At 39.4% G+C, this 14,160-nt stretch overlaps 1 non-coding gene across 1 annotated transcript; it reads left to right on the top strand.

Moving 5' to 3' along the window:
- Positions 1 to 8,060: 8,060 nt before the first annotated feature.
- On the top strand, positions 8,061 to 8,176 carry LOC119852400. The gene has a single exon (XR_005291652.1). It is a non-coding gene; the product is annotated as a U5 spliceosomal RNA (small nuclear RNA).
- Positions 8,177 to 14,160: the final 5,984 nt, after the last annotated feature.

Here is a 14,160-nt window from a genome sequence, read left to right on the forward strand (position 1 = left end):
CTGTTCCTATTGAAAGCAATGGCAAAACTCCCATTGATTTCAAGGGGAGCAGACTCGTAGCTGTGGTACCAAAGCTACGGAAGTTCAATCACCAGCAGATTTAGAAAGGAAAGCTATGTGCTCATCTAGTGTTTTCCTATTCTTGTTTGTCCTACAGTCTCCAACGATGGGCAACAGCTTACTGGGATTCTAAGGAGAAGTCCATTGGGGTGACCCATTAAAGTCGAGGTTATTCGACTGTGAACTTGCTACACACAAATAGGGCCGGGGTACTGCCAGTGGTCACCCGGTTTCATGATGTTAAAATAACATGTAGGATAATGACCTTTTACTACAGGCTGGGGTGTTGCTGCAGGGCAATCAACTATTACTGCAGGGCAATCTCAAGGAAACTTAGCTGATATATATTGCAACTCTTCAGTGGCATACTGTATTTTACGTTTTACATCAGAACCGCGCCTTCTTTTCTTGGTTGTTCAACAGTGTAAGAACTCAAGACTGTCAGAAAGTTGTTTGTCTGGGGAGGATCAATATCATTTGTGTTTAAATATATAAGCTATAGCAGATGTCTCAATAGGGAAGAAGAGGAGAAAAGGGCTTTAGCCTTAAGAAATAATATTCGAGTGTATCATACCAAATGATTTGAGAATGGGAGGGGCTGGGGATGAGAGTCTGAGAAAGGGGAGGGAAAGCCCATTTGTAATCTATTATCTTCCTATAGTAATTACAAAACGTGAACACTAATGTTAATATGCAACTCTGCATATCAACTTGTTTTTGCCGGAACTATGTCATGATAGTGTCATTTACATGTACCTATACTTACAAAGTTCAACACATATTGCCCACTGTGGTGAAGTGGCATTTTAAGTTTGATGAAGGTTATAATAGAAAAGGGTCTTTTCAGATTATCTTTGCGAAAGCAGCTTCAAAGGCACATAAACCACCAAATAAAGGAAATAAAGAAAAAACACATTTTTCTCATCTGCACATAATGGATAGTTGTAAACAGTCACGTAGTGATCTTTTGCACTTTAAAACAAAGTAACTAAACCATCGCAACATGGTTCCTGATTTGCCCTCCCACTGTTAGCTTAATTTCAGAGAACATAATGTAAATATCTAATTTCAGAAAACATTACAGCATTACTAGGGATATTGCTAGCATTCCTACCATTACCTGAAGAATTCTAGCCAAGTCCTTGTGTTTTAATCGAACACATAAAACACCTAAATCCAAAGGTGGGAGGCACTTTCCCACTCAAGTTCCCATTGAGTGGAACGTGAGCAATACCTTTCTCATGTTCCAATGACTAGTTTGGCTCCGTTCTAGTTCCATGAGATGACATATCTGCTTATGCTAGCGGAGCACAGACCCTTCCTTTGGCTGTCCCCTTTGATAATTTCCCTATAGTAGGAGAGGTGCCTCGTTTTAATTTGACAATGGAAGAGAGGTGGATGTGTGGAAGGAAGGTTTTATTCTATTTGATAAAGCCATTGCCTGGAGCCTAAGTTTGTGCTAAGGAGCCTCTCCATTTCATTCTCTACTTTCCCTTTTCACTCTTCTGCTTTCTAAAAGTTTATCTTTTAATCCGTAGAGGCTACCTCTCCAAATAGCTCTCAAAGAAAAGCAATCTGTTTCAATATTTTATAAAGATGATTCGGTGGAATATTCAGTTATGTAAGCTCTAAGTGAGAAAATGTTCTTCAGAATAATATGGCATTCCCCCACCCTTCCTTCTGTCCAGGCTGATTCTGATCCTTTTGGACTGGACTGAGATGGACTTCATATTGTTGTCTGGATTCATACACATGAAAGACAAGGGGAAAAGACTATGTTCCATTTGCCCCAGCAACAAGAAACAGATGATTTTGTGGGATACACTCCTTTGATTATGAAAGATTATCCAGGCTCAAGGCTTTGGAGAAAGATCAAGATCGCTAGTAATATGAGGTAGCTTAAAATTCCTTCCCAATTCTAAATGTGATGATTTGGAGCTAAATCTTGAATAGCAAAAGTCACTTTGGCTTGAGTGGGAGTTTTGCTTCCAGGAGGACTGCAGGACTGGGTCCTTCTGTAGTTCCCTACATATCTACAAGGATTGTACCTGCCACTATCAACCAAGAAGGAGAGATACTTCCTTTCAGCACCCACATCCCATTACTTATTTTCCAAACTATCATTCTCCAATAGTTATTTCATTTTTGTGCTGGCAAAGCAGCTTGAACATAATTTGATAAAATACTTCAGTTCCTCTAGGGCTGGGGTACCTGCTGCTTTGTCTTCCTCTCTGCTTGACACTTGATACAACAACCAGGTGAAGCTGGTAATTTCAGAAAGAGATAATTTAAATATATTAATGATTATTAACAACATCTTAGATTAGTATAGCAACTTTACTTCAGAGGGATCAAAATAATAGATTTTTCATTATCTTAGTGATGGTAGAGTGGGTGAGTAGATGGTAAAAATGGGTGAAGGCCTATAATGTTCATATAGTTACATATTCATACATGACTGAAATACACCCATTTCTGTGGGGGACATTGTCACTTTTTACCATGTGCAACACCATTGTACAACCCATTAGGACAGGAAGTAAAGCAGAATTCTGTGGGAATTTATGTAAACAGGGTATAATGACCTGAATGGGAATTTGCTGAGGACATAGAGATCTTGTCTACTCTGGAGATACAGTGTTTGCCACCAGTGTATCTACCAGTGTAGTTGCACCAGTGCAAACCTCTAGCATAGATGTGATGCACAGGAATATTTTGTGACATTTTTACCTTCCTTTCAAACTGGGGTTACCACCTTGCTGAACAGGTGCAAAATAGTGTATACTGGTACAAGGAATGTATTCTAGCAGTTTGTACTGGAGCAGCTGCATTGGTAAAGCTTCACCAATGGCTACAATCTCAAGATAGACAAGGCCTGATGCTAATACTCCTCTTTTGTGAAAAAGGATTCTTTAATTATTAAAAAATGTGATTAAAACTTTAGTTTTACATGTTATTAGAAAATCAGCATCTCCAACAGCACCAGACAGAGTGAGGGACACCTACTGACTTGCCAAAGCCAGTTCTAGAAGCAGCACCCTGCATGTTCCCTTAAGGCATTCCTCTTGTGAGAACTGATAAGATAAAGGTTAGTCTCTTACATTTTTCTGCCTTTACTTTACAGAATATTGAATCACATATAGACAAGGGCTAAAAACATACACCAGGCTCATAACTCATGCACAATATGAGGAATGCCCCAGAAACAGTGAGTTTAACCTTTATCTAATCAGGAAACAAATGAAATTGTTTAAATAGCTAGGATATTTGGGAGAGTCAAACCAGATCATCTAGGATATATTAAGATGGTGAAATAAGCAATCATGTTTTCACTATAACTGTTTTTAGTTCCCCTATGGTTTTGAAACACAGTTTTGCGCTCATCTCAAAATAGCAAAGTTGATCTTAATGTGCAAAAGGGACATTTATTTTTCTTTCCTCATATGAAGCTCATGATGTGATGTTCAAAAGACTGAAATACATTAGAAAACCTTTAGGGGTTTCTGTGAAAAAAGGAAAGGCTATTCATTTGAACAATGACTCCAATGTGTATATTTAAATATGCAACGTTTATCTAGCACTGACCTGCATTAGCCAAAATCCATAAAACCACACTTGTGTACAGAATTGTATAGTTAAAATGTAAAACAAGAATTTTTAATTACTGGCAGGTCATTCTGAAGCTTTTATATTTAACAAAGATATATGTTTAAAAATAATTTGCTTCATGCAGGCAATAGTTCTTTTCTAAAGTCTATGTTAGACTGCTTTATTTGTGTATCCATAGTGTTTAGAAGTATCTCAGCATAGATAATATTTATTACAATTAGACAGTTTAAAGGCTTTCATGCTACATTTTATGTATGAGTGGGTGGAGGGAATTGTGATCAGATAGGGGAATAACATCATTCTATATGTATAAAAACTCAATCATCTTAACACTCTCTCATGTAACTGGGCAGTGAGAGTGCTCAGCCTCATGCCCAGGATACTTAGCTTCACAGAACCAGGATCATTGACTGTGATGGGAGTTTTGCCACAATAAGCCATGTCCTACAAACCTTACTCATGTGGGTAGTCCTACTGAAGTGGAGCCCTAAGTAAAGCATACAGGAATAAGGTCCTTGATCGATGGGAAGATGCAATAAAACTAGAAGCAAAGAGGACTAGTAGCCTGATCCTACAAATCCTTTCTTGTGGGAGTAGTGTCATTGACTATGGTGCTACTCACGCAAGTAAAGACTTTTCACACAAAGGTTTGCAGGATAGAATCAATTGCCTTGTAAAACAACGATACAATTAAAGCAACATTTATATTTTTCAGTTAGACTAGCTTTCAATAGGATGAACAATTTCTACTAAATTATTCTAATTAGCTATTTTAATTCTTCCTGAAAGCTCTCAATCATTGCTTCAGAGGAATAATGTGTAAAACTGAAAATTATTTTATGACACTGATTATAACTACAGAAAAATAATCTGCGAAGTCAGGAATAATTTACCATAACAGGAAATTCATTATTGAATTGTTTAACGTAAAAGTTTAATTATGGTTGCAGATAATTTTCATGTAAATATCATTGTGATCACTCTAAGAGGTTATTTATAAAAGTGTACCAAAACTCTGAAGCAGTCTGAAAAGATTTTTCTTTTTGTTGTTGTTGTTTTGCTTCCCAAGTCTCTCAAGTATACTATATGTTTTAACTTAAACCAAAGTATTGCCAAGGGCAGACAGGAGTTCCAACAGTGACCAGTGTAATACTCAGTGCTTTTAATTACTGTAGCAATAAATCACACAGGAATGTCCTCCAGGAACTAAATGATTTTCTAAAAACATTTGAGAATATTTTTGAAATTCAATTAATTGAAGGCACCAGATAAAAGGTACATATTCTTAATGGCTATAAAGTAACCCTAGGGGATGTAACTGAGCTCCAAGCTTAACTTCAAAGTGTGACCGAAATACTTACTGTATTACTTTAAAAGTATTCAGATCAATGAATCAGTTAAGATTACTTATACATTTACCAACCTTTTCATTTTCTTTTTGAATATGATAGAAAGAATTGCTCTGGTTTCCCATGATACAAAAAAGCTGTTGAGACCTGTAAAGGAAATTGTAATTAAAGCCAGCCTTCAGTCAAAACTGGTATTATGAATTTTTAGTTGACACAAGATAAAGGCCAGCAAAACATAAAAGTGGTTTGATGAAACATACATTTACATGTTTGATACAAAAAATTAGCAGGTTTGTATTTCAGGCTCTGGGGTAAAATCCTGGCCTTATTGAAGACAATGCAAGTTTTGCCATTAACTTCAATAGAGCCAGGATTTTATCCTGTTTTTTTTTCTTTTTCTTTGAGCATCAAACTTATCAAGAAAAATGTTTTATTTTGGGCCATATTCTGTTTTGTTTACTCATGGGAGTAGTCATGTTGATTTCGATATGGACTTGTTCATGCAAGGTGCTGAACAGCTCCTGAAGGCAATGGATACTATCAGCTCCCATGGTAATGGTTTGGTGGTATATGTATGGTAATGCTCAGCACCTTGCAGGATTGGGCCTTAAGTGAATAAGGCATGCAGTATTGGGCCCATTGTTCATTAATGATAAGATATCATGGAAAGAAAGAATTGAAAACTGAAATTGTCTGAATGGAGAAGTGGTGCATATGGAGAGGGTAAAGCACTGTAGTACACTTAGTGAAAAGTATTAACAAATGTGTAGTTGCTGATGGAATAACCCCAGCCAATTTTTTAATAGATTAATCTATTCTGATCAGTTCTTCTTTCCCTTCAGTATTCTCCTACCTAATTATGTTCCTACTTAGACAAATATTTACACTGCATGAAATTGGGTGCTAGTTTATAGACATTAGTTATTAATTGTTTCAGGTGACAAAGTTCAATATCTAATATTATTAAAAGAAATTATGTACTGTTAATACCAGTTCATAGAGGAAAAATAATTAAAGATGCATTATTCGGTTGTGAAGGAAGTTTAGAAATAGCTGAACTTGAAATATGCACACATGCATGCACATGCACAAAACACAGAAAAAGATGCAAAATAGAAGAATAGGTATCCATTGCAGATGACAGAGCTAAATTCAGAATTCAAAACTGCAAAAATATTGGAGGAATAAGTGCATCTCTCTCTCTCTCTCTCTTTCATATCATTCAAAAGTACAGACATAAAAAGTCCTAGAGCTATCTTGTATTCTTTCACACACTTTATAAATCTGTGTGGTTAAGGTAAATGTAGGGGGTCAGTGAACATTAGGACAATTCAGTGGATTACAATTGCAGAATCACCTGTGCAAAGGAGTTCCGTGGTGGTCCACTCTGCAAATTCACATGTTATTTAATAAACATTAAAGTAAAGAACGAATAGCACTCGGCCTTGTCAAGTCAAATACTGCTGTTCTTGTCATGAGACTCCTTTAGTAAGAGATTACAAATTGTAGCAAAGAGTTTGATGAATTATTTTAAATGTAAAATATCTATAAGATCCAGAAAAACTAGTGTTCCCCCAAAATACTACATCTGTGAACTCAACCCAGATTAAGGCCAGTTCTACATACATAAAAACACAGTAAATTACATATATACAGAACAGTAAATTCCTGTTTGGGCCACCCATTGCTCCAAAGACGGTGGTCAGTAGCTCTAAAAAAAGTGTTATTTTTATCAAGAACTTTGCAATCAGAAGAGCTTTTCTCTGGAGCAGTTAGCTTGAATATCTCAGCAAGGCTGTATGTTAAGAAGCCATTGGGTCTAACAAAGGAATACATAAATTTAGGATTAGGTCACACCTCCACAAAGTTCTGAGAAGCTGTAGCATATACCTAAACTTTCATTTTTTTTACTATTCCTTTTTTAAAATTGAAAAATAAATTGATTTAAAAATGACTCAGTTTTTAGCTGTGATGAAAAAGTTGAGTTGCTGCATTATAGAAGAAATGTAGTATAAAAGAAGTTAGGTTATTGTATTGAGATTAAAGCTGTGTGAGCCTGGGAAATCTTGTCTGGGAAGCAAGATCATTTAAAAGAAAATTCAGACTAACACATTTTAATTTTAGCTAAGGTATGCTCAATAAAAAAAATACTTGAAAGAGAAATTGTAGGGCTCACAAAAAGTCAATGTAGTCAAAATATTTATCCATAGTGTTTAGAAGATCTTTATATCTCAGTGAAGATGTATAGGCTTTAGCTTTAGTCTATGTTAGGCTGCTTTATTTGTGTATCCATAGTATTTAGATTTATGTAAATTTCCTATACTGGTACCCAGTTTGTATGTAAGGATGTCACTCTTGAATTCTATCAAGGGTCATTTGTGAGTTTTTCTAATTTATTTCTTTTCTTTATAACAAAAGTTTGTGCTAGCATTACTAGGCTATTCATTAGATTTGCAATGATGCAGATTCTCTATTATCTATTTGTTTTTGTTTCCTCTATTATGTTTTAACCTTGTAAATAATGTAAAATAAATGCTATGGGCAAAATTTGTAAAATTTGGTGCTCAGAAGTATGTTCCCAAATGCATATTTATATACCTAAATAACAATTGTTTTAGGTGCTTAAATAAGGATTTAAGAGATTAACTTTGGGTTTAGCAGTTTTTTTTTCTTAAAGGACTGGGCATTTATACGGATAATGAAAATATCCAGAATAACCCCCCTTCTTCCAAAATCTAGGAGGGTATATAAACCCTCATGCTTCAAGGCACAAGGCAGCTTTTGACTGAGGGGGTTTGGAATAAATTGTATAATTACCTGCTTTAGATGATGTCACAATTTCAGCACTTGTATTCCCCCTCCATAGTCCCTTGAGGGAACCCACTTGAGGTTTCTGGCTCCCTGCCATACCCTTTCCTGGGTGGCCAACTGTGTCTCTCTCCCCGCCGCATGGGATTTTAAGGTTGCACACCTCCCTGCCTTACATTGGGATATCCACAGGAAGCCAGTCTGCCTAAAGTCCAGATCCTATGCATTGCTCTTCTCTGAAGGCTTCTTCTCAGAGCATATAAATCTTTCACTTTTTATTAAATATTTCTGTGGAGAGGAACATTTATGAGTTTCTGCACAATTTTTAAAGGCTTTACTTTGGTGAGGAAATTAACCCCCCCCCTCCAGTGTATTGCTGGAAGTTACAAGTTACCACACAGCTCTTTCTAAGGAAGAACATTTATACTTAAGATAAAAGCATTACAAATAAAACATATACAAACAATACAAGTTCCTATACATATACAAAAAGTTTACCAAACCCTCAGTCATATGGGGCCCTAGAAGACCAAAGTCTTTCCAACCCTTCTGCAAGGGTTGGACCCCTCCTTGGACATAAGGTCCTACCCATTTGCTGGATCAGAAAGGAGTCCCTGAGTCATTTTAAACCCAGGCTTTTTTAAAAACAAAAGCCCTGTCTTTGTCTGTTCATTTCTGGAAAAAATATTTTGAAACAGTGTATGTGAGTCCCCCAGGTGGTGGTATCTCTCTGGAGGTGTTTACAACCCGAGTGTTTCACAAACACATTGATAATTTAGATAATAATAAATCCCCACGACCAGATGGTATTCACCCAAGAGTTCTCAAGGAACTTAAACGTGAAATTGCAAATCTACTAACTGTACTCTGTAACCTATCATTTAAATCAGCTTCTGTACCCAATGACCAGAGGATAGCTAATGTGACGCCAATTTTTAAAAAGGGGTCCACGGGTGATCCCAGGAATTACAGGCTGGTAATCCTGACTTCAGTACCGAGCAAACTAGTTGAAACTATAGTAAAGAGCAAAATTGTCAGACACACAGATGAACATAATTTGTTGCGGAAGAGTCAATATGGTTTTTCTAAAGGGAAATCATACCTCACCAATCTACTAGAATTCTTTGAGGGGGTCAACAAGCATGTGCACAAGGGGGACCCAGTGGATATAGTGTACTTAGATTTCCAGAAAGCCTTTGACAAAGTCCCTCACCAAAGGCTCTTACGTAAATTAAGTTGTCCTGGGATAAGAGGGAAGGTCCTTTCATGGATTGAGAACTGGTTAAAAGACAGGGAACAAAGGGTAGAAATAAATGGTCAGTTTTCAGAATGGAGAGAGGTAAATAGTGGTGCCCTTCAGGTGTGTGTACTGGGACCAATCCTATTCAACATATTCATAAATGATCTGGAAAAAGGGGTAAACAGTGAGGTGGCAAAATTTGCAGATGATACAAAACTACTCAAGATAGTTAAGTCCCAGGCAGACTGCAAAGAAGTACAAAAGGGTCTCACAAAACTGCGTGACTGGGCAACAAAATGGCAGATGAAATTCAATGTTGATAAAAGCACAGGAATGCACATTGGAAAACATAATCCCAACTATACATATAGAATGATGGGGTCTAAGTTAGCTGTTACCACTCAAGAAAGAGATCTTGGAGTCATTGTGGATAGTTCTCTGAAAACATCCACTCAGTGTGCAGCGGCAGTCAAAAAAGCTAACAGAATGTTGGGAATGATTAAGAAAGGGACAGATAATAAGACAGAAAATATCATATTGCTTCTATACAAATCCATGGTATGCCCACATCTTGAATACTGCGTGCAGATATGGTTGCTCCATCTCAAAAAAGATATATTGGAAATGGTTCAGAGAAGGGCAACAAAAATTATTAGGTGTATGGAACAGCTTCTCTGAGGAGAGATTAATAAGACTGGAACTTTTCAGCTTGGAAAAGAAATGACTAAGGGGGGATATGGTTGACATCTATAAAATCATGACTGGTGTGGAGAAAGTAAATAAGGAAGTATTATTTACTCCTTCTCATAACACAAGAACTAGGGGTCACCAAATGAAATTAATAGGCAGAAGATTTAAAACAAACAAAAGAAAGGTTTTTTTCACACAATACACAATCTGTGGAACTGTTTGCCAGATGATGTTGTGAAGGCCAAGACTATAACAGGGTTCAAAAAAGAACTAGATTTGTTCATGGAGGATAGACCCATCAATAGCTATTAGCCAGGATGGACAGGGATGGTGTCCCTAGCTTCTGTTTGCCAGAAACTGGGAATGGGATGGATCACTTGATTATCTGTTCTGTTCATTCCCCCCTGGGGCACCTAGCATTGGCCACTGTCAGAAGACAAGCTACTGGGCTAGATGGACATTTGGTCTGACCTAGTATGGCCATTCTTATTTACTTTAATCGCCCCCCACTGTTTTTAGTTCATGGTGGAGCTGTGCAAACCCCCCACCCTGGAGTTGCATAGAATCCTTGGCCCACAGTGATATATAGACCATTCAGACACTTAATACAATGTAGTCCTCAAAGATATTGCATGTACTTGCAGAGGTTTTTCACCTTCCTCTGAAGGAGCTGGTACTGACTATTGTTAGAGTTAGGATACTTGACTAGAGGGATCCTAGGTCAAACCCAAAATAGCAATTCTCATGTTCCTACTGAGGACTGGAAATTTTGGTCTATCTCTATAAATTTTTTTGACTGCACAGTGTATCAAAGGTGCTCACACATCAATCATTGGCATGTTATTAAAGCTCCTGCAACAGGGGCAGATTTGTTAGACCTCACTGGTCAGAACAAACAGGAGAGTGTTTGAACGGCAGAACATGATGGTTGCTGTTAGTCATTTTGGAGGAAGTTGGCCTTCTGGCACTGGTGTCTCTTCAGGAGCCTGTGGGTCTGTCTACACAACACTAAGCCTGGGCTGTGACTCAAGTTTAAGCCCAAGCCTCCCCTGCCATCCACTCTGAAATCAGTCTGACTCAGGCCAGGAACCCTTTTGGACTGGGGACTGCAAATCCTGCTAGAGGAAGTGTCAGAGCAATGAGTAGTAGCACATGGTACAGACAAAAGTACCTTGTACATTCATCCACTCCAGTCCAGTTGCAGCCTCTGTGTATAAAAACACACCAGAAAGGCCAAGGAGAACAGAAGGACAGTGGACACCCAGGAATAGTTGGCTATGCTATTTAGCAACATGGACCTTTCATTGTTTTGGCACTCAGTTTGGTTACTGTGTTGTAGGTTTGGACGGCAGCTGGTCTGCCTATCTGGTCCTTACATTAGTATGTAAATACATGTGTAAAATGAAGTGTTGAATTTGTACACAAGCCAGAAATAGCAAATTTTATTATATGTAATATCAAAAGCGGCACAAACATTCATAAATGTCATCCTATGCTCATTCTTAAGGCTGTAATTCTGTCGCAGAAGTCACGGATTCCGTGACTTTTCATGACTGCTGTGACTTTCGCAGCTGCAGCAGCTGGCGTGGCTGACCCCAGGGCTGTTCGAGCAGCTGGCCCCTGGGATCACCTGAGAAGCAGTCCTGGGGGCTGCCCTGGAGCCACCTGCACAGGCCGCTGCTGTAGTGGCCCTGAGGCCAGCCACTCAGGTGCTCCCCGAGGCCAGCTGCCTGGGGCCACCCAAGCAGTGGCTGATGCAGCAGGCTCCGGAACCACTCCAGCAGCGACTAGTGCGGCAGGCTCTGGAGATGTTCCAGCATTGGCTGGTGTGGCTGGCCCTGGGAAGCGCCCGGGCATCAGTCTCAGGAGCCGCCCCAGGGACTGCCCGAGCTGCAGTGTCCCCAGAGGCCATCAGGAGGGTGGTTCTTGGGGGCCTAGGAACAGCAGGGCTGCTGAGGGCAGTCAGCCCCAACTGCTGGAGCAGGGGCCCCCCCAGAACAACGGGCCCCAGGACCAGAGATTTAGTCATCATGGTATTTGTAGTAAAAATCATGCACAGGTCCCAGGCCATGAATTTTTGTTTATTGCCTGTGACCTGTCCATGACTTTTACTAAAAATACCCATGACTAAATTTTAGCCTTACTCATTCTCAATACATTCACAATACAAATTTACAAACTGTCATCATAGTAACCCATAAATTGTGAGTTGAAGTACATGGACAGTATTTAAAAAATTTATAACACATCACCATACATTTTGGGAAAGTGTATACAAAATTCATAGAAATGAAATTATAACACATTTTTTAAAAACTCCAGCAGCTACCCCACATCCATACACAGCACAAGTTCAAATCTTGCTTCATACATGGGACCATGCAAACCCTTTATGTGGGTTCACAAAGCATGTGGATTCAGTGCCAGTCATGACAGGTGCACTGTCTGGCTGTGTGTACATGTTCAGAAATCCAGCACAGTCCTGAGTCCCCTCTTGGCAAAAAGTTCTCTATTCTCCTTGCAGGCATTGTGCAGAATACAGCAGAACATATAATGCAGATAGCATTGATAACACTGGCATTCAAATTGTTTTAAACACAGTGCCAAAGGGATTTCAATCTGCCAAATGCACATTCCATCACACCCTACAGCTACTGAGTATATTGAACATTCTTTTGCCAGGTCCTCTGAAATCAGGGTATGGTTTCATAAGCCATGGCAACACGGGGTAAGCAGGGTCAGTAGTGACAGTGATCTCCATTGATAACATTGTCATTCGGTGGGAATAACGTCCCAACTTGTCCAGGAAGGTAAAGTCCTGATCTCAGGAATACCCTGGCATCATCCACCCTGCAAGTGGATCCCACATTAGTGTCCATGATCTGTCCCTGTGCTCAACCAGGGCCTGCATAACAATGGAGTAGTCCCTTTGTGGTTTATGTACTCATGTGCTCCTGGCACAGGGCAAACAATAGTACAAGAGTCCCATCAGCGGTCACAGGGCAATTTGGAAAGTCCGATCTCTCAAAGCCAATAATTATTTCAGCAACATTTGTAAAGCCCACCACAACTGGGTACAAATTGTCATCACAACAACCCGCACAGATGATTTGTCAACTACTGACTGATTAGTTACAGACCTGTAGCAGTCTAGGGTAGCCAGATTCCAGATGGCTATAGTAACCCACTTCTGGACTGTCATGGCCTCCCTCATATGGAAGTCGTGGTGCTGGAGGGATGGGGCAAGCTGATCACAAACCTTTCATGTGAATGTTCTGGACCCACTGCTGGTCAGCCCAGGTTGCTCGATGATGTGATCCCATCAGTCTGTGTTTGTGGCCCTGCTCCAGAAGCTCTATTCTATATAGGTGGAATCTGTCGCTAAGTCAACAGGCATGAGCTGTATTAGCTGGTTTGCAACTAGAACTCAATACCCTTCCTCACCCCCTGCCCCAGATGCATCTTTGGCAGGTCAAAAACTGCCACTGGAATGTCCACCAGGATCTCACATATGCTCCTCCTGATTCCTGAAATACAACTCACAATGTGAGGTGGAGAATTTTTTTCTCCCAGGCCAGGATCAATGTTAATGGCTCTGGCTGCTGGGAGTGCGCAGACATAAAATAGGTCAGCTGAATGTGTTGGTGGGATAAAACCATCCAGAACACTTCCATTCAACTCCTGCAGAACAAACAGACAAGTTCTCCCACAACCCACTGTGAACCAAGCCCTAAAGGAGCTACCGCAGGCCAGGGTTCTAGGAACCCTGCAATATGATGGTATATGCCAACAAAAGTTGAAGTTCTGATTTGGGTGTGCGCACTGCAGGATGGACTCACCAGCATGGTTGTGACACCTATGTTTCCGAAACTCTCTGGATGCTCAAGCACTGAACTGGAAACAATGAGTTTACGGACATGGGCAACACAGAGCTGGGCTATGTTGGGTAGTAATGCCCTGTCAGACTAATTCTTTCATTATCTGTTAAGTCCAACATTTTCAAACCTGGGCTTAATATTAGGCATCTAAATCCATGTTTAGGAAGCTAAATGAGATTTCCAGATTTACTAAGTATCCACAGCTCCCATTATAGTCAATGAGAGCTGATGCTCAACATCTCTGTAAATATACTAATTATTTCGATTCCTAAATATAGATTCAAATGCCTAAGTTGAGGTACCCAGTGTGAACATTATTGCCTCAGGCCAAGATTTTCAGACAGGGATGCCTAAAGTTAGGCATGGTTGGAAATTTCATTTTGTCAAACTCAAAACGTTTCATCTAGCTATACTGGTTTCAGCAATGCTACTGAGATACTCTGACTCAGGAGGTGGGATACCTAAGATCAAGAGTCTGATTAGAATGACTGTGGTAAAAAAACTTTCCTCCGAATCAGACAGAGCA

The sequence above is a fragment of the Dermochelys coriacea genome, chromosome 2 (assembly GCF_009764565.3).
Source record: "Dermochelys coriacea isolate rDerCor1 chromosome 2, rDerCor1.pri.v4, whole genome shotgun sequence".
NCBI classification, from domain to species: domain Eukaryota; kingdom Metazoa; phylum Chordata; order Testudines; family Dermochelyidae; genus Dermochelys; species Dermochelys coriacea.